Below are 20,414 nucleotides of genomic sequence, written 5' to 3' on the forward strand. Positions count from 1 at the left end.
CCATAACACTCCTTATTAATATAGACACAAAAATCCTCTTAAAAAGTACTAGCAGGCTGAATTGAGCAATACCAGAAAAGACAGCTGAGACAAGTGAGATTTAACCATGGAAGCAAAGTTCATTTAAAATTCAAAAACCAACTGGTGTAATAAACTAGATTTGTAAATATAATATTAGGAAGAGGAAAATCAATAAATATTAATGAAGGGGAAAAACACACGATCATCTCAATACATGTAGCAAAATATTTAATAAAATCAAATACTCATTTATAATTTTTTAAAACTCTCAAACTAAGTATAGAAAGGGTCTTCCTCTGGGGCCCCTGGGTGGCTCAGTTGGTTAAGCGCCCGACTCTTGACGTCGGCTCCAGTCTTGATCTCATGGTTCATGACATGGAGCCCTGCATGAGACCAAGCCCTGCGTCAGGCTCTGCACTGACAGCTTGGAGCCTACGTGGGATATTCTCTTTCCTCTCTCTCTGCCCCTCCCCCGACTCATGCACGCTCTCTCTCTCTCTCTCTCTTAAAACAAGAAAGAAAGGGTCTTCTTCAACCTAACAAAAGGGTGTCTGTGAAAAAACTACAGCTAACATCATATATACTATCGAAAGAGTGATTGCTTTTACCCCTAAGTTTAAGAACAAAGTAAGGATGTCTGCTTTTACCACTAAATAAGGCAAGGTTGTCCGTTTTTGCCATTTGTATTCAACACTGTAGTGGAAGTTCTGGTTCCTACAATAAGAAAGGAAGTAGAGAAGGAAGGAAGGAAGGAAGGAAGGAAGGAAGGAAGGAAGGAAGGAAGGAAACAGGGACAAGGAGGAACTAGGGAGTAAGAGGATGAGGAAAGAAAGGCATTCTGATTTGAAAAGAAAAAAAACAGAACTTTTTTATTTGCAGATTATGTGGTCCTATATGTAGAATATGGAATCCACAAACAATTCCTAGAATAAATGAATTTGGCAAGATTGCAATACGAAGGAACAAACACAAGAATCAATTACATTTCTTCCTATCAGCTATAAACCAGCTAATATGCTACATCCTAGCAATAAACAATCTGAAAATGAAATCAACAAAACAATTTCATTCATAATAGCATCAAAAGGAATAAAATACTTAGGAATAATTTTAACAAAAGACATGCAAGACTTGCCCACTGACAACCACATAAACATTACTGAAGGAAATTAGACATCTGAGTACATGGAGACATTCCATATTCATGAATTGAAAGACTCATTGCTGTTAAGATGGAAATCCTTCCCCAAAGTGAGCTATAGAGGCAACACAATCTCTAACAAAATTCCAGTAGGCTTTGTGTGTGTGTGTGTGTGTGTGTGTGTGGTAGAAAATGACAACCGTATCTTAAAATGTGTATAATAGGAATGCACAGGACTTCAAATAACCAAAACAATATTGCAAAAAAAAAAAAAAAAAAAAAAAAAACACAAAGTTGGAAGATGACTATTTGATTTCAAAGTTCAATATACGTCTACAGTGTAATACGGGACAACCATAGAAGACAAATAGATGATAGATATAAATGGATCAGAATTAACAGTCCAGAAACAGGGGTGCCTGGGTGGCTCAGTCGGTTAAGCGTCTGACTTCGGTTCAGGTCATGATCTCACAGTTTGTGAGTTCGAGCCCCGCGTTCTGAGCTCCTTCTCTCTCTGCCCCTCCTCACTTGTGCTCTCGCTGTCTCTCAAAAATAAATAAATGAAAAAAAAAATTTTTTAAAGTCCAGAAATAAACCTTTACATTTACTACCAGTTGACTTTTGACAAAGATGCAAATTCAGTGAGGAAATTATAGTCTTTTCAACAAATGGTGCTGGTAAAAGATTGGACACCTACATGCAAACAAATCAATAAACAGATAAAGCGACCTTTACCTCACACAAAATACAAAAAAAAAATAATTCAAAATGGATCATAAACCTAAATGTAATAGAATCACAAATCTTCTGGGGAAAAAAATATAGAAAAATCACTATCTCATAAAAATCTAGAGAATCTCAGATTAGCCAAAAAGTTCTTAGGTACAACAAAAGCGTGCCATAGAGGACAATATTAATAAACTGGACTTCATCAAAATTCAAATCTTTTTGCGCTTCAAAAGTAGGCACTTTGGGGGGAAAATATTTGCAGATCATATATCTGATAATGGGCCTGTACCTAGAATATATAAAATACTCTTGGGGCGCCTGGGTGGCTCAGTCGGTTGGGCGGCCGACTTCAGCTCAGGTCATGATCTCGCGGTCCGTGAGTTCGAGCCCCGCGTCAGGCTCTGTGCTGACAGCTCAGAGCCTGGAGCCTGTTTCAGATTCTGTGTCTCCCTCTCTCTGACCCTCCCCCGTTCAAGGTCTGTCTCTCTCTGTCTCAAAAATAAATAAACGTTAAAAAAAAAATTAAAAAAAAAAAAACTCTTATAAATCAATAAAACAACTCAATGTAAAAAATGGGCAAGATAACTAAATAGACACTTCACCGAACAATACTTACAAGTGGCTAAGAAGCCCATAAAAAGTGTTCAATATCATTAATCCTTAGGAAAATGCAAATTAAATCACAAATTAAATTCAACACGCATACTCTAATGGCTATAATCAATAACCATTGGACAATGATGTGAAGAAACTGAAACCATCATACACTACTGGTGGGAATATAAAACGTTACAGTTACTTTGGAAAACAGCTCAGGAGTTTCCTAAAAAGTGAAACATACATGCACCATATGACCCAGAAATTCTACTCCACTTCTCTTCCTCAAGAGAAATGAAAACATAGTCTACGAAAAGACTTATATGAATTTTCATGGCAGCATTCCCCACAATTTGGGAAACAACCCAAATTTTCATTAACTGATGAATGGATAAACAAACCAAAGCGTATCCCTTCAACATAATACTATTCAGCAATAAAAAGGAATAAAATACCAATCAATGCATGTTACGATATGGACAAGACTTGTAAGTTTCTTCAAAAACATTATGCTAAGTGAAAGAAGCCAGATACAAAGACTACATTTGTATGATTCAGTTTATATTAAATTAGTAGAAGAGGGAAATTTATAGCATTTGCCTGGGGTTAGGGCTGGGAGCAGAGATTGCAAATGGGCTCAAGAGAATTTGGGGGGTGGCTGCAGAACCCTATAAAACTCAATTTTGGTAATGTTTGCAGAACCCTATAAATTTAACTATCATCACTGAATTGTACACTTACAAAGAGTGAATTTTATGGCATGTAAATTATACCTCAATAAAGCTGTAACAAAAACTCAATACACGGGGTTTGTTTTTTTTTTTTTTTAAGAGCAGACTGAACATTAAGAAGAAAGCATTAGTGTATTGGAAGATAGATCATTAGAAAATCTCCAAATTAAGGCAAAGAAGGAAAAATATACAATGGAAAATACAGAAAAGAGTTTGAATCAAACAGGACGTAGTGAAAAAGTCTACTATATGTAAAACTGTACTTTCAGAATAGAGGAGACAGATTGGACCAGAAGAAGTTAATATATAATGAGATAATTGTCAAAAATATTTCAAAACTGATTTAAGAGACTCTATGGTCTCCAAGTAGGATAAACAGTAAGAAAAAACTGCCTGGGCAGATTATAGTAAACCCCTCAATATCAAAGAAATAGAAAACAAAATTTAAAACAGAGGAAAAAGCACATCATCTTCAAAAGACCAACAATGAGACTGACGGCTCGGTTCTTAAACAAAAATACTAGAAGACAGAAGATGATTAAATTATGTATTTAAAGCACTGAAAAACAGTTAACAACCCAGAATTCTACATGCAACGGGAATTAGACAGATTTTTTGAAGTTTCAAATAAAAATACAAAGAAATACTAAAAAGAGGTCTTCAAGCAGAAAAGAAATAATCCCAGAGGGAAACAGACTTACATGAAGGAATAAAGAGAAATAGTAAATACAAACAGACATTAACAGCACAAAACATCAATAACAATGTATTGTGTGGTTCTATTCATACGTGAAATTAAAATAAATGACAGCAACAGTACAAAAGGGAGCAGGGGCTTTTACAGAGGTAAAGTATTCTTAGAATTGTGCATGATGAGGAAAGTGGTTAAGCGCTGAGAGTAAATTCAAGTGAAGGGCGGGTGATTGTACAGATAAACTATTAAGACTAGGAAGCCAATGTAGCAAAATCCTTGGAATCTAGGTCAATACACCAAAATCTACTGTAGTCTATATTCACAGGCAACCTAAAGTTAGAAGGTGAAACTTTAAAGATTCATCTGCAACAACAACAAAAAGAATCAACCTCATGAAAGATGTACAAGAACGCCACAGAGAGAACTTGAAAACATTACTTTGAGAAATTAAAGACAACCTAATTAGATACAGAGCTATACTGTGTTCACTGACTCAATTATTATAAAGAGTCAACTCTCCCAAATTGATCTGCAGATTCAAGGCAATTCCAATCAAAAGCTCAGCCAGTGTTTTTGTGAAAATTGACAGGGTGATTCTGGAATTTATATGTAAATGCCAAACACCAAGAAAAGGCCAAAAGGAAATCAAGAAGAAAAACAAAATTGAAAGACTTACACTACCTGGTACCAGGTCTACAATAATTTAAGGTATTTTATTAAACAAACAGCCCAATAGGACAGAATACAGAGGGTCCAGAAAGAGGTTTACAGACACAATTTCTTGATTTAGGATAAATGTGCTATTGTAATTCAGTAGAGAGAGGATGATCTTTATCACAAGTAATGCTGGGTTAACAGGTTAATAACACAGATAAAAATCATCGTGACCCCTACCTCACACCACACGCAAAATTCAATTCCAAGAGGGTAATAAATCTAAATGTGAAAGGTAAAACAGTAAGACTTCTTAAGAGTACAAGAAAATATCTTTATGACCTTGAGGCAAGCAAAGGTTTCTTAAACAAGACACTAAAAGCACTAACATAAAGGAAAGATTTATAAGTCAGAATTCATTCCAATTAGAACCTTTGGTTCATCAAAGACACAACATTACAAGATTAAAAAGCAAGCCCATAGTGGGGCTCCTGGGCAGCTCAGTCAGTAAAGCGTCTGACTCTTGGTTTCGGCTCAGGTCATGATCTCACAGTTTCACGAGTTCGAGCCCCGCGTCGGGCTCTGCACTGACAGTGTGGAGCCTGCTTGGAATTCTCTCTCTCCTCACTCTGCCCCTCCCCCACTCATGCTGTCTCTGTCTCTCTCAGTAATAAATAAATAAACTTTGGGGGAAAAAAATCATTAAATAAAAAAAAAAAAAGCAAGCACATAGTATCAGAGAACATCACTTATAGGCGAAGTACAAATAAAAACCACAATGAGATATTACTTTTTGCCCTCTACTATGATTTACAATACCAAGTGTGAGCAAAAATGAGAAACAGCTGGAACTTTGAGACATTCGTGCTGGGAATGTCAACTGGTACAACCTCTTCAGGCAAATGTTTGGCCATATCAGTGGTAACTCATACATGTAACCTATGATCCATTCCAATCCTACATATATACTCAACAGAGATGCCCACGTATACATACATGTATGAGACTCTTCATGACAGCACCATTTGTAACAGAGAAAAATTAGAAATGATCCAAATATCTATGAACGACAAATGGATAGGAAAAAAATGTGGAATCTACAATAACAAAATACCAAAGTGTGGGAGAAGACGAACCAAATACGATTACATCCAGCAGCTTGGGTGAATGTCACAAATATAACAAAGAAATGCTTAATGACCAAAAAAAAAAAAGGACACATTGCATGATTTCGCTTGTAGAACATTTTAAAATAGTTTGCAAAACTGATCCGTAGTAATAGCACTCAGACCAATGGTCACTTTTTGGGTGCAGGTAAGGTCTGAAAGAAAGCGGTGAATGGATTCTAGGTTAACGATAATATTTTACGTTATGTTTTGATGTAAGTTGGGGTTTCGAAAGTGGCTTACTTTTGGAAAATACAAACCGCTATAACCCTCTGACTTGTGCACTTTTCTGCATGCATGTTAACCTTCAATGACAATGCTTACTTAAAAATAAAAATGACGGTTCCTTATATCTTTACATGATACATAGAACACAAAACAGGTAAAAGGATGCTATGATTTTGAAAAGTCTGCACGCGGTCCCAGAAAGACTTTCTAGAACTCAAACTGCATCATTTACTTCCCTGCTGAAAAGAATTTAAGGTCCTCCCAATCTGGCCTTGCTGGGGCCACCCGTCATTCAGCATAGGTACTAATTATTCCCAAATCTTACTTGGATGCCTCTCCCACCCCCTTCCACAAGCATCATATGCCTTTCGTATCACACTCTAGTGTAACGACCAAGCACGACACTGTCAGTGCTTTTGGGTCATCAGTGCCCAGCCCAGCGCCTTACACACAGTGGATATTCAATACGTACTTACTGGAAAAATTAAGTAGTAAAGTCAGCAAAAAGTCCTCCTTTCTACCATGAGAGAGTTTAACATGGGCTGTCTAAATTTTCTCTTTTTTTTAAGCTGACTTTCTCTGGCAGAAAAGTCTATCATTTTATAGACCAATCGACCATGACCCAGAGGTTAATAATCAAATCATTTAAATTTACTGCAGACCAAAGAATAATTGAATTTCAGTCCAGATATAAAATTGAACTCTAAAATGCTTTAAGCTCTTCCTAATTATGTGCCCCACTGTTTGAATAAAATTGTTTAAAGGTTTCAAACTCTTCCATCATTGTCTGTAAAAGAAGGAGAAGGGGAAACATTCAATCTGCTATGTTGCTAGTTCCATACCCAAACTACGTGAATCAGCATCCCGGTCCATTTCAAATGCCCCATTGTAGTAAGTGAGGTCTGTCTTAAAGGAATCCTACTGATAGGTCTTATTGTTTTCATTAAAAGTTTTGAAGCAACTTATGTATACACTCAGTGTAAGATGCACATTGTAACTTTTCTACCCGTAAATTACCATGACTAAGTGAGGAGGACAACCTCAATAGTTTCAGCAACATCGTGTGGTTATAACCAACGTGGCTGTCATTTTTGACTACCTTCCGCTTGTGAAAATACCTTCCACTCTCTAATACGTGCCTTGTGGCACTTCTACCATCAGAGTAAGAGTGAAGGACAGGCGACTCTAATCTGAAGATTTGAATAAAGACCTTGATATCAACGACTCTACGAATCTTTTTCCTGCTGGCTATAATAATTCCTTTGGCCATGATGCATACGACCATTTTCTATGTGTAATATCAGAAATACACTCACTTGATAGTTAAATCAACATATATGGACGAAATCTTATTCATGGTATCTCACAATCGTTATCTAGTCACTAGAGTACTAGGTCACCAAGAACCCACACGCTGCCAGGCTCTGGACTGCGCACTGGGGATACAGCTTTAAAGAGAAAAAATCGCCTCTTCCCTCGTGGGGCTTACAGTCCAGTGAGGGCAATATCAAATAAGCACAAAAAGTAATATAAAGTTACAGTTGTAATAGGCACACCACATCTCACCTGGACTACTGCAAGAGGCTCCCGATAACCCGGCCTGTAGCTACCACTCTTGCTTGCCCAAGAACCAACCTCTACGTGGAAGAACATTTCCAAAACGTAAACCAAAGTATTCCCATTTTCCCAACCACTACTTCTGCAGCAAGCCCTCCAACGGTTTTCCCACTGCACACAGAATAAAACCCAAGTCCCTGCCACGGACAAAACCTTGAGGAATGTGGCCATTCCTTCCTTCTCTGACATCATCTCTCGGCATTCTCCTGCCTTCTCTCTTCCTCAGGGCCTTTGCACTTGTTCCTTCAGTCTGAAATTGCTTTGCTCCTGATAAAGGCTCCCCTTGTCACTGAGATCTCAGCTTAAACGTGATCTTGCTTCCTAATCTAAGGTAGCATCTACTCACTTGCCATAGTTTAATTATCTGTGTGGGTTTTTTTTTTCCTTCAAATCAGTCGGTGTGAGTCACACAACTTTATTCTTTTCCACATTTGTTTTGGCTCTTCTGGGGTTTTTTGCATATTATCTGTGTTTCATTTGTCCCTGCTAGTTTTCTTTTTTATTTGGATTTCTGTGTGTGTGTGTGTGTGTGTGTGTGTGTCCACACATGTGCACATGTGTACTTATCTCCTCACCCAAATGCAAGCACCACCGCAAAGGAACCTTGTCTGTTGATATTCCCAGAGTTGAGAGTCTTCCGGCACTCAGTCACATTTGCTGAATGTCTGACCCCATCAAGAACGTCAGGGAAAATTGCCCTAAGGAAGTAACAAATGAACTGAAATCTGTAAAATGAGCAGGAGTTAGTGAGTGAAGAGAGAAGGGAAGAACATCTTCACAGAGGAATGACCAGTGCAAAGGCCCAGGGGAAGGAGGAAGCACCGCACAAGGGAGGGATTCACAGAAGCCCCACGAGCTGAGTTCAGAGTACACAAAGAAAGATAACAACGATGTCAGAACTGTTAGCTAATATAAAGAATACAAAGACAAGTATTGCACAGTGAAATTAATATGCTTGTCAGCTTGAGCAAAACAAGAGCCAAATGTAAAAAAGAGAAAAATCACTGAGGAATTATTTCATCATAATAAAACCAAATAAGATCTATAAAACAAGATAATAATGTATTAAATTAGTCATAATTTTAGAAAAGGAGCTACTATAACATATGTAACTAAATTTCACAACCTGATCATTATCTGTTCTTATTTTTGTCCTAATTGTATCTAAAAACAAAAAAAGCTGCTGCATGAAAAATGCTTTATAATGCTCATCAACTGATGAAAATTTATTTGTAGATTTCATTTAAAAAGAAATCCTCGGGGCGCCTGGGTGGCTCAGTCGGTTAAGTGGCCGACCTCGGCTCAGGTCATGATCTCGCGGTCCGTGAGTTCGAGCCCCGCGTCGGGCTCTGTGCTGACAGCTCAGAGCCTGGAGCCTGTTTCGGATTTTGTGACTCCCTCTCTCTGACCCTCCCCCGTTCATGCTCTGTCTCTCTCTGTCTCAAAAATAAATAAACGTTAAAAAATAAAAAATAAAAAATAAAAAAAAATAAAAAAAAATAAAAAGAAATCCTCATTCTACTCATTCAGACATTATTGCTGCTGTATTGAGTGTGGTCTTACCCTTTCATAGGTTACACTACTAAATATCTTAAGTAGATTCGCAACGTCGTTTTAAAATTATAGAGGACTCTCTGTTGGAACACAGGTGTACAGAACTTTGTGGTCACAAACTAAACAGAGACCCTCGAGAAAAGACAAAGGTAAAATGCCAGAATTATTTTTTTTTTTTAAGAAATGATTTCAAATGATCTTCAGACATTAGGGTTCATCTCGTAAGGGGAAGAGGCTGAGAGGAGAGGGCATGTGATGGAGGGAAAAGATGCCAAAGAGCTTTGGGCTGCCTTCATTAAGCGCTTTTCATCGGTCGGATGCGTGGTACACACCTTACGTGCATCCAGCCAGCCATCACGTGTCCTCACAACAGCCCTCCGCGGTGACGTACCGCACCCAGGTCACAGCTCAGCGCCCCCCAGCTCCTGGCGTCTTCTTGTACCTGTGTCATTTATCTGACTTGTGCAAACGGGACGGGGCAAATGAACACGTTCTCTCACAAAAACCGAAAGCTCACGGGCTGAGTACAAGATTGACAGCTTCAGAATTACGCGTACAGAAGTTTTAACAGAAAAAGTTATTCACCCTGCTCTGTAAATTTCATTTCCTACCATCACCATCTGTCAGTAGGAAGAACTTCTTCCTGCCTTATCCCAGCAAATTTATTTGTTGCCCACACCCGCCAAGTTATTCAATCGCAGCCCTCTCTTTCAGAGGGAGAGTTAAATCTCATTACTTCCCACCCACAGACCAAAAGCAGTTGCAAGACCCTTAGTGCAAAGCCAGGATTCCGGCCCAGATCTGACTACCAGGAAGCCCGGATTCTTCGTATGAGCCAGCAAGTGACATCACACGCCAATGAATGCCTCTTGATTTCACTCCCATCTTTTAGAACCTGAGAGCTGACTTAATAATCTTCAATGAGTCTGTTCGCTTTCTGAGACACGGAGAGAAGCTCTGAAAAGAAAACGTTCGTAAGTGACAAAGACACATTGCATCCAATAAGTAGCAGAATTTTCCAAACCCCAGGGAATGGGGCTGTGTTTCGTTGTCTCTATAGTCCTGCTCCTATGGCACTGATGAAGAGATAACGAAAAGCTTTGCTTAGGCACAACTTTCCAACCTCCCCCCCTCCCAAGGGTAACACAGATTTTTTAAAAAATAGATAAATCAGCAAACTTTTAGGCTGATGGATTTTACAGCCTCTAGCTCTTGGGATGCAATGCTTTTTAAAATGCTTTTTATTAATTCTTGAACATCTAACAAGCAAATAGCTAATCCAAGCTCAGAGAGAAGTGGGCTGTATTGTTCTTTTATGTCTTAGCCCCACAATTGTACAATTGAAGAAATTCTAGTTCGTATTAACATTAGCAAGAGTTCAAAAATTATCTCTGAATGGTTTATATCCAGTTTTACAAAAGCCTTGAGAAGAGAAGGGAACTACATAGTACTTTTTTTTTTTTTTTAAGACTTGGACAGAACAGTTAGAATACAAAGGTATTATCAATCAAAAGCTCTCCACACATTTGAAAAAGTCTCTGCATGGAAATGTTCACATCTCAGTGATTATAGATGTCTCAAGTTTCACCAAATCACTAATTCTGACCTGTTTACCAGAACAGAGGATGGCATTTTTCTATACTCTTCTCTGGGACCACTTAATAAGCTGTAGGGATGGGGTGCCTAGGTGGCTCAGTTGGGTGAGCATCCGACTTCGGCTCAGGTCATGATCTCATAGCTCGTGAGTTCAAGCCCCACGTCGGGCTCTGTGCTGAGAGCTCAGAGCCTGGAGCCTGCTTCGGCTTCTGTGTCTCCTTCTCTCTCTGCCCCTCCCCCACTCACGCTCTGTCTCTCTCAAAAATAAACACTGAAAAAATAATAATTAAAAAAAAAAAAAGCTACGGACAGCCATCTGAGAACACCAAAGCAGACAGAGACTTGACTACGGAAATCTAAAACGCTCCTATGATATTCCAGTGGTTTCCTAAGACTGGTCCCCTCTGCTGGAAATGGACATCATAAAAAATTTTTTGATTCATTCAAGAAGTATTTATTGAGCACTTACTAGGCATTGTCCTAGAAGCCGAGAACACAGTAGCAAAAAGAAAAAACAAAACAGATCCACTGTCTTTATGGAATTGTACACAATAGCCGAGTAAGACAATTATATGTTTTTCGTTTGTTTACTTGATGTACCATGTGGTAACAGCACTGTGGAAAAGAACAGATGTGGAAGAGAGTACGGGAGACAGAAAGATCACAATTTTTAATTTTTTTTAACGTTTTAGTTTTTGAGAGACAGAGTGCAAGCAAGGGAGGAGAAGAGAGAAAGAGGGAGGCACAGAATCCAAAGTGGGATCCAGTCTCTGGGCTGTCAGCCCAGAGCCAGACACGGGGCTTGAACCCACAGACTGTGAGATCGTTACCTGAGCCGAAGTTGGACACTCAACTGACTGAGCCACCCCGGCACTCCAAAAGATCACGATTTTGTACAGAGAGCTTAGGAAGGCCACTCTGATAATATCAGAGTACAGACCTGAAAGAAACAAGGGGGTAAAGTCACACAAATGTTTAGAGAGAAAGCAGCCCCAGCAAAGTGGACGGAAGTGCTAAGGTCTAAAAACCGTAGGAGGCTTGGCATGTTCAAAGAACAAGGCTTCTCAACCTCATCCAGACCTCCAGCATCCTAGACAAGGACCTCCCCCACGTAACAAAGAACACGCTGCTCTGACCCTCTGAGAAGCCTACCCAGAGGTATATGACACGACACATGCTGAGTTTTCATTTCTTTTCATCTAGATCATCTCACGTGGCCCTTTTCTGTGTTACATTCCCAATCCAGGGGCACAGTGTAAAATAAAACGAAATAAATTCAGGAGACAGAAGACAGCGCGATTAATTTTGGTCTTAATTCTAAAAATAGATCGAGAGCAAACATTCTCCCCTCCTTCTACCCCAGAACCCCCACTGGTGTCTGCAGTGGTGAGCATAAACAAGGATGTATTCTTCTTGGTTTCCTCAACGGCCTCTCTTCCCAAAGTGCTCACCAACAAAAGCATCTTCGATGCTGTAGGAAGCACTCTTTGCCAGGAATTAGCAGAGCAACCCTAGGCAGCTTCACATGGTGACTTACCCACACAAATCATGGTTTTACATTTACCAACTCTACGCAACCCTGTATAAGCTATTTATTAGTACTTTATTGAAGGGGAAACAAGGGTTACTATGAAGACCAAAAGAGACTGCTTGTGTAGCCTACTAATAAATTACCCGGCACCAAAGAAGTACTGAATAAATGGTAGCTATTAGAATATTTGTTAAAAGAACCCACAGAACTCTGCCTCGTGACTTGCTTTCATGGACACTTGTCCCTTACTTCATCTTATTTTTCACGTAGCTTAAATAAGAAAGGATCACTGAAGTTAATATGCTTAATCACTCTTAATCACTTTACATGGGGTGGAGGAGGGGCGATCGGAGGTAAAATACTGAAAGTATTGTAAAAACAAATGTAAATGATTTTCAAAGATTCATTTTTTTTTGCTCTTTGACTAGAATAATCAAAAGCTTGTTCATAATTGCTAGTATAAAATTATGCTAGCTACTTTTTTAATGTTTATTCATTTTTGAGAGAGAGAGAGAGAGAAAGCGCGGGAGCGTGCAAACGGGGGAGGGGCAGAGAGAGGGGGAGACACAGAATCCAAAGCAGGCTCCAGGCTCTGAGCTGTCAGTACAGAGCCCCACATGGGGGCTCCAACCCTGAACCTCGAGATCACGACCTGAGCCGAAGTCAGACGCTTAACCGACTGAACCACCCAGGTGCCCCTGCTAGCTATTTTTTTAAGTTTGCATTTAAATTCCAGTTAACATACAGTGTAAGATCAATTTCAGGTGTACAATTTAGTGATCCAACACTCACATACAACACCCAGTGCTCATCACAACAAGCTAGCTACTATTTTTTTAAGCTTTTTATATATAACCTTTTAAGGCATGAATATCAGAAATCCAAGTAAGTTGAAACAGAATTGTGATGTGATTTCTAATGTTCTATTTCAAGTAACTAAAAGCTCAAATTAATTTTATAGTGCCCAAATGATACATTAAACTTGAGTCAGTTTCCTAAGGCCCTAAAATTGATTTTTTTTTAAGCTCTCACTACTGACTTTGGAACTAGAGTAAAACATAATAATTTTATGTCACAGAAAAAATCGTTTAAGTATTCAATTAAGAAAAGCATACTCGTACCTACCTGATCTTTGGAAATGAGTTAAGACATAGTTGTTGTTCTTAAGAAGCTTACAGTCTAGCACAAAAAAAAAAAAAAACTAAGAAACAAAAAAAAAAAACCAGACCTATGTATCTTTCAACACAACGTGCCAATTTTTTTTTTTTTTTAAGGTATACACACAATTATCTTGGAAGAGAGTAAAAAAGGAGTATCACTTAGTCCTTGGGGCAGGAAGTCAGCTAAGGACAAAACAGGTGAGCCCAGATTGAGGACAGCGCACAAAAGGCAACGCAAAATAGACCAACACTCAAAAGATATATTTACAGGTATATTCCATGCCAACACCATAGAAAATATGTATTCTTTTAGTACAGAATACAAACCATAATGAAAGGACAACTACCTTCAGAAAGTATCTTTTCTGCAAATCAATCTCTGCCAGTTTCTATACACAGAAAAGAATCCTGATACATGTCACAATAAGCTACGAACAAAAGCTTCTTGTGACTTTAGGCTTTGTTTCTTTTCATTGAAAAGAAAGAAAAAAAGCCAGAGTGCCACAACGATTAGTGCCATCATTTCTACACTTTACACACACACAGACAGACACACACACACACACACACCAGTGAACTGAAAAAAAAAGGCAAAGCTGCCTGCACTCCTTCCCATCAAAACATTGGGATTGGGGCACCTGGGTGGCTCAGTCGGTTAAGCCTCCAACTTTGACTCAGGTCATGATCTCACGGTCTGTGAGTTCAAGCCCCGCGTCGGGCTCTGTGCTGACAGCTCAGACCCTGGAGCCTGTTTCAGATTCTGTGTCTGCCTCTCTCTCTGCCCCTCCCCCATTCATGCTCTCTCTCTGTCTCAAAAATAAATAAGCATTAAAAAAATAATAAAAAAATTGTTTAAAAAATGCTGGGATTCTGGTGTATTTTGTGTACCTTTAGGTGAATACATCAGAGAGCGGTCACATCAGTTTTCTCCATCTTAAACTGGGGACCACAAAAGTACCTACCGCATAGGGCTCCTGTGAGCATTAAAAATAAGCTAAGAGTTGTGCAGTGCTTCGCACAGGATCTGCCCCATCAGAAGCCCTAGTGAGGATGTGACTGATGGACAGAAAAAAGATGAAACGTCAATCATACTGAACGTGGTCTGAGAAAAACCGGATGCGACAGGATGAAATGCCAGACAAGACCACACAGAAACCTTTTATTGCAGATTTACAATTCAAGAGTTTGAGTAAGCATCTATTCGTCAATATAACCATGCCTGACATGTCACAGCGTGATAGAATTGTGTAAAATGCCATGTCTTCATTGAAGGACTACGGTTATAAGAAAGGGAAGAAGGTTCCTAATGGACTGATACTCAGAAACACAGTTTCCCACTTAAATACATCAAATGTGTTAGACAAACACATAGTTTCATACTTCCAGTACTGTCTTGATTAATCTAACTGGTCTACTGGAACAATCAGATTACATAATACTCTCACACACACACACACACACACACACACACGCACACACACACACACACAAACCCTCTATTCTTGTACCTTTACTGGAGGCTTATAATATTCAAAGTGCACTTAGTCACAATTCACGGGAGTCGCTTTTTGGTTAGTCAGGGGAAAAGGTGGGGATCGGTGACCAGGACCCACATCTCTGGTGTAGAAGTGGCCAGCCTCTGAAAACCATGGAAACAGCCCTTCGGTAACTGCTTCAGGAGTTTGGACCATAAGCTGATAAAGAGATTATTAATGCCATCAAAGTCTTTTTTTCTTCCCATCCCCTTGACCATCATGCCCTGCAGGCTTTCAGTGTGTATTACACTCCCTTTAAACATCTTTTAACTCATTGAAGACTCTACCTCATGGTCCTTTGGCTTTTACTTCTACTCATCATAAGGTAAAAATCTAACGTGAGACACTTAGGGAAATGCACAATACATCACCCTACAGGATGCCAAATTTTCCTATTCACCACACAGCTCAGTAAACGTCCGATATGTCAGATTATAATATGGGTTGGGCTTTTTTTTTTTAATGTTTATTTATTTTTGAGACAGAGAGAGACAGAGCATGAACAGGGGAGGGGCAGAGAGAGAGGGAGACACAGAACCGGAAGCAGGCTCCAGGCTCTGAGCCATCAGCCCAGAGCCCAACGCGGGGCTCGAACTCACGGACCACGAGATGGTGACCTGAGCCGAAGTCGGATGCTTAACCGACTGAGCCACCCAGGCGCCCCTGGGCTTTTTTTTTTTTTTTAATACGCACTACTATAAACTAAGCCTCTAAATATTCTTCTGGTTGAATAACAAATTAGCCAAATCATGTTTTTAAAGCTCTGGGGATATAAAATTATTTAAAAATCATCAAGGCATTAACTGGTGACTTTTCCCCATAAGACAAAGAAGGCTCGGGATGCCTGGGTGGTTCAGTCAGTTAAGTGTCTGGCTCTTGATTTCTGCTCGGGTTATCATCTCGCAGTTGTGGGATCGAGCCCCGCAGCAGGTTCTGCACTGAGCATGGAGCTTGCTTAGGAGTCTCTCTCTCCTTCTCCCTCTGCTCCTCGTGCTTTTGCACGCACGCTCTCTCTCTCAAAATAAATAAATATGCATTTTTTTTAATTTAGAATAAAAAGGAGGCTGAAAACTAGGCCAAAGGAGACCATTTGGTTATTGCACATAATGAACTCGGAAATGAAAGAAATAATCATAACAGTTGGAAACAAGTAATTCCTCATCCATAAGGGTTCGGATGCCTTTGATCAAGCAACACAGAATATATAGAAGGAAACACCTGATAACCATTTGTTGACTGATGTCCAAAACTGTACTGCGTAATTGCTACCAATAACTGGCAGGTAAGGAAATCAATCATTGACCTAGAGCTGTATTTGTAACACTCCAAGTGGCAGACAGTAGAAACGTATATATTATCCCCAAGCTCTGTGGTTTACAAAGTGGTTTAACAAAGACGTGGGATCTTCATTTTAACGGGGAACACGAAAAGAGAGACCTACGCCCAACAAACATTTCTCAATCTCCGTCAATCACTGGTGATAATCTATGCTACACTTCCACGGATTCCAGAACACTTCCATAACCCAGAACGCCACTTCCTGTCACCACCACCATGCGTCTCCCATGCCGCTTCTCAGCACCACAGTTCCGATCACAGTTCCGATCAATACCCACCATGCACAGCAGGTCAGTGAACCTTATATTTATAGCACTCTTCCTCGAGCTAGTCTCAGGGACCACATTACTCACCCCCAGGCACAGATCTGAGCCTGAGTGTTTTGGTAACGAAGACACCATTCAAAACCTATCGGCCTTCACAAATGCGCTTTTATAAATGCTACAACACTTTGTACTAGATGCCAAATTACGAACCAGTCAGCACACTGCTACTAGAAACTGCAAGAGAACGTTGACCCAGAAACAGGCAATAAAGGCTTCCGTGGCCTTCTGCTGCCCATGCAGGCTCACGTGGTTACAAAACAAACGGACTTTCAATGTCACGAGTATGTTCATCCTAACTTCAACAAGAACATTCCGCGGTTTGTCTCATAGCTGTGGACATGCTTGGTAAGTTAAGGTACAGAATCCCTCTTGTAGGACAAGGGCTGTGATTACAGTGATCAGACCCTATTTTACAACTTATACCAAAAACTAGGACCAGCCGTACTCCCTAAAATACAGAGTCCTCGGGCTAGAAATGCGCAAGAGTCACACCCCTATGAATAAGCGGGAGGGACAAGTAGGGTTTTTTGCACCTGAGGACGCGCTGGGCTGTTTTCTACGTCCACCAGGTGGCTAAGCTAAACCAAGGACATAAAGCACACTTTCCACGTGCATTTATTTCCTAAGGAGACCCTCAGGATCTCACAACTGCTTTTTTCTGTCATCATCTGGGGACGCACGTACCTCGGAATGCCAGCAACATACACGAGCACGCCAAGTTCTCTTTCACCGCCCCGACAACAGCTCCATCTCGTGCTTCAGACACTGGTGGAGACAAACCAGTACAAAGCGGTACGTGCAGTCCGTGACTGTTTATTCCTGATGTTTACGGACCTCACTTTTTGGCAGAAAGACAGACAGCTTTAGAAATGCCAGACTCCGTTGAATCTTGTGCCTTGTGTGAGTTAGCAGCAAAGGCAAAACAGGAGTCCTCGTGGTGCTGAGCCAACAGTGGGTTGTATCTCCGTTCTTGAGAATACAAGCTAAGGGCCACCACGTTAACTACTGAGGTTAGAACCCACCGTGAGGGCTCCATCTGGCTGAAAAGCAGGTCCAGAAGCCTTGCACTAGAATGCTGGATTTGCTAACAGGTATCCGGATAAAGCTATAATCTTGGTACCCCCGAACACGCAGGAGAAATCATGATTTTTACTACAAAGCCAGAAACTCCCTCCCGTGTCTATATCGTGTGTCTAGGCTTCAATATTCTGTTTGCCTTTCACGCCTCAATGAGAAAATACTGATTTTCTCTCCTGGTTACCTTCTCAAAACAGACCTCACGGGGCGCCTGGGTGGCTCAGTCGGTTAAGCGTCCGACTTCAGCTCAGGTCACGATCTCACGGTCCGTGGGTTCGAGCCCCGCATCGGGCTCTGGGCTGATGGCTCAGAGCCTGGAGCCTGCTTCCGATTCTATGTCTCCCTCTCTCTCTGCCCCTCCCCTGTTCATGCTCTGTCTCTCTCTGTCTCAAAAATAAATAAACGTTAAAAAAAAATTTAAAAAAAAAAAAAAAAAACAGACCTCACATCTCACTACCGACTCGTTGCCACCATCAGTGAGCGTTAAGCACGGCAGCTGTGAATCACTCTACAGGTAAAATCAGTTTCAAAAACCACCCCCGGTTGTGAAAGAACCTGCAAATTGTTGTGGCAACTTCGTCTTTCAGTCTTCGATACAATCTTCTAATGAAGTAACATCACTTACGATTGCTGGCAAACACAAACCGACTTGGAAACCTGGTAATCAGCAGGCTAACAGGTGTTGAAATCCCACGAGGAGGAAGAGGGGATATTATTAATCACTTCACGCCTCAAAGCTCAAGTAGCTTTAATAGCCATAATTCTAATCAACTTCACTGCAATGCAAAATGATCCGTGCCACCCGTTTCTTTTCACCAACTACCTTTTAAAAGAGCAAAGACACAATTTCCTGCACTCCGCAGAATGTTCTCTAACTCATCTACTCCAACTTGTGTATTATTTTACTAAGTTGGGAGCAACAACTTAAGTTGAAACATTTCCCAGTTCCCAGTCGACGTCGCTCCCCAATGAAGATAAACAATGTCAATATATTATTGCCTTCCGGATGGATCGGCGAGGTTTCTTTCCCAGTATCACACGTGTTGCCTAAGTAGCCCCAACGCCGTCTTTACAATCGTATCTTTAATTCCTTCCCTGTGTCTGCCACAAGCTAAGTATCACGAAATGATGGCAAGGCTTGGGGCCCTTGAGAAAGGACGCATGCACCCATCACCTGAGCAATTCCCCCGAGCGGTACCCTCACGCCCTTGGCAACCGCATCTTCACTCTCTCCCCGCCCTTAACGCCCGGGTGCAAACACCGGCCGCTACACCTGCCTCGGGAGCCGCTCCGAGCTGCTCCCTCACGCAGAGAAACGCGAGGCATTTTGCAGTCCCTTAAAGCGCGAACACAATACCTTCCAGAAACAGTAACAATGCCCCCCGCCCCCCAGGGGGCCAAGGATCTACCCCGCAAAGTACTGGTCCCGCCAGGAACTCGGGTACCGCCGGATGGGAAACCCGGGCTGCCCTTCCCGTTCGGTTGCAGGTTTAGCGACTACACCTTGCAAAGATAAAGGTCGTTATGTTCAAAACCCAAAGGAACTTCGGAAGCACCAAACCGGGCAGGGGCACCTAAGCACGGGCTCGCTTTCCAGAGACTGTTCAACAACAACAACAACAACAACAACACCGCCTGGCTTGCCCGCCCCTGCGAGCCTCCCATCCCGTCCTCGGAGAGGATCGGTTAGCAAGTCCACCGGGCGAGTCCAAAGGGAAACGGCGTCCCATCTTTTTTCCCCCAAAGCCTCGCGAACACGCCACACCGGCAAAACCGGGGGACGCCCGCCCCCGCCCCGTCGCTCGGGAAGCCCCGCGCCGCGCACCCCGTCGGGGCCCCAGCGGCGCGCCCACCCGCGGAGGCTCTGCCCGCCTTGCCGGCCGCCGTCCGGGGCCGCGGGCGGCCGGGCTGGAGGCGCCGGCGCGGGGCGCGGGGCGCGGGAGGCCGCGGCGTCGGGGGCGCAGCCGGCCGGAGCCCGGCGGGGGACGCGCCCCTCGGGGACCCGGGCGCGGCCGGGCCCGAGCCCGCTCCCCTCGGCGGGCGCCCCCCCCCCACCCGCGGGCGCCCCGCCCCAGCCTCCCCTCCCCCACCGGCCGCGGGCGCGCTCGCTCGCTTACCTGGCCCGCGGCGACGGCGGCGGCGGGGCCGGGAGCCGCTCCGGCGGCGGCGGCGGCGGCGGCGGGGCCAGAGGCGGGGGGCGGGGGGGAGGGAGGCGCCCGCGGAGGAGGAGCTCGGGCGAGGAGCGGGCGGGCCGCTTTGTTTCCACTGCGCCGAGCCGCCGACCCTGCGTCACCATGGCAACCGCCAGGGGGCCCCCGGGCCCGGTGGGGACCCCAGGGCAGCCGGGGTCCCGGGCGCGCGGGGCCGCCGCCTGGACCCCCGCCCTCCTCTTCCTCCTCCTCCTCCGCAGTCTGGGTGCTCCGAGGGGGCAAGGACCCCCCCCCCTCCCGCCTGGAACCGCCGCCACCCCAAACACGCCCCTCTCTCGTCTCCCTCGCCAAATCGTGTGTCTCGCCCGGGCCACAGGGGAAGGGGACCGAGGGGAGCGAGCCCACAGCCAATTCTTGTTTCCGTCCTAGCAGGCGGGCACCCCCCCCAACCTTGATTTCCCGCACTGGACATCCCGAGCCACCGCCCCCCCCCCCCCCCCCACCACCACCACCACCACACCTTTCCTCTATGGAGCTGTACCCTCAAAATGGAAAATCACTGAAGAGAG

At 42.7% G+C, this 20,414-nt stretch overlaps 1 protein-coding gene across 1 annotated transcript in view; it reads right to left on the bottom strand.

Moving 5' to 3' along the window:
• The window catches only part of RNF182 (ring finger protein 182), a 63,651-nt gene extending 43,744 nt beyond the window's left edge, over positions 1 to 19,907 (bottom strand). The window contains exon 1 of the mRNA XM_060614760.3: positions 19,813 to 19,907. The gene's annotated coding sequence lies outside the window, so the exon portion shown is untranslated. The remainder of the gene's footprint in view (positions 1 to 19,812) is intronic.
• Positions 19,908 to 20,414: the final 507 nt, after the last annotated feature.

The sequence above is a fragment of the Panthera onca genome, chromosome B2, assembly GCF_046562875.1.
Source record: "Panthera onca isolate mPanOnc1 chromosome B2, mPanOnc1 haplotype 2, whole genome shotgun sequence".
Classification (NCBI taxonomy): Eukaryota; Metazoa; Chordata; class Mammalia; order Carnivora; family Felidae; genus Panthera; species Panthera onca.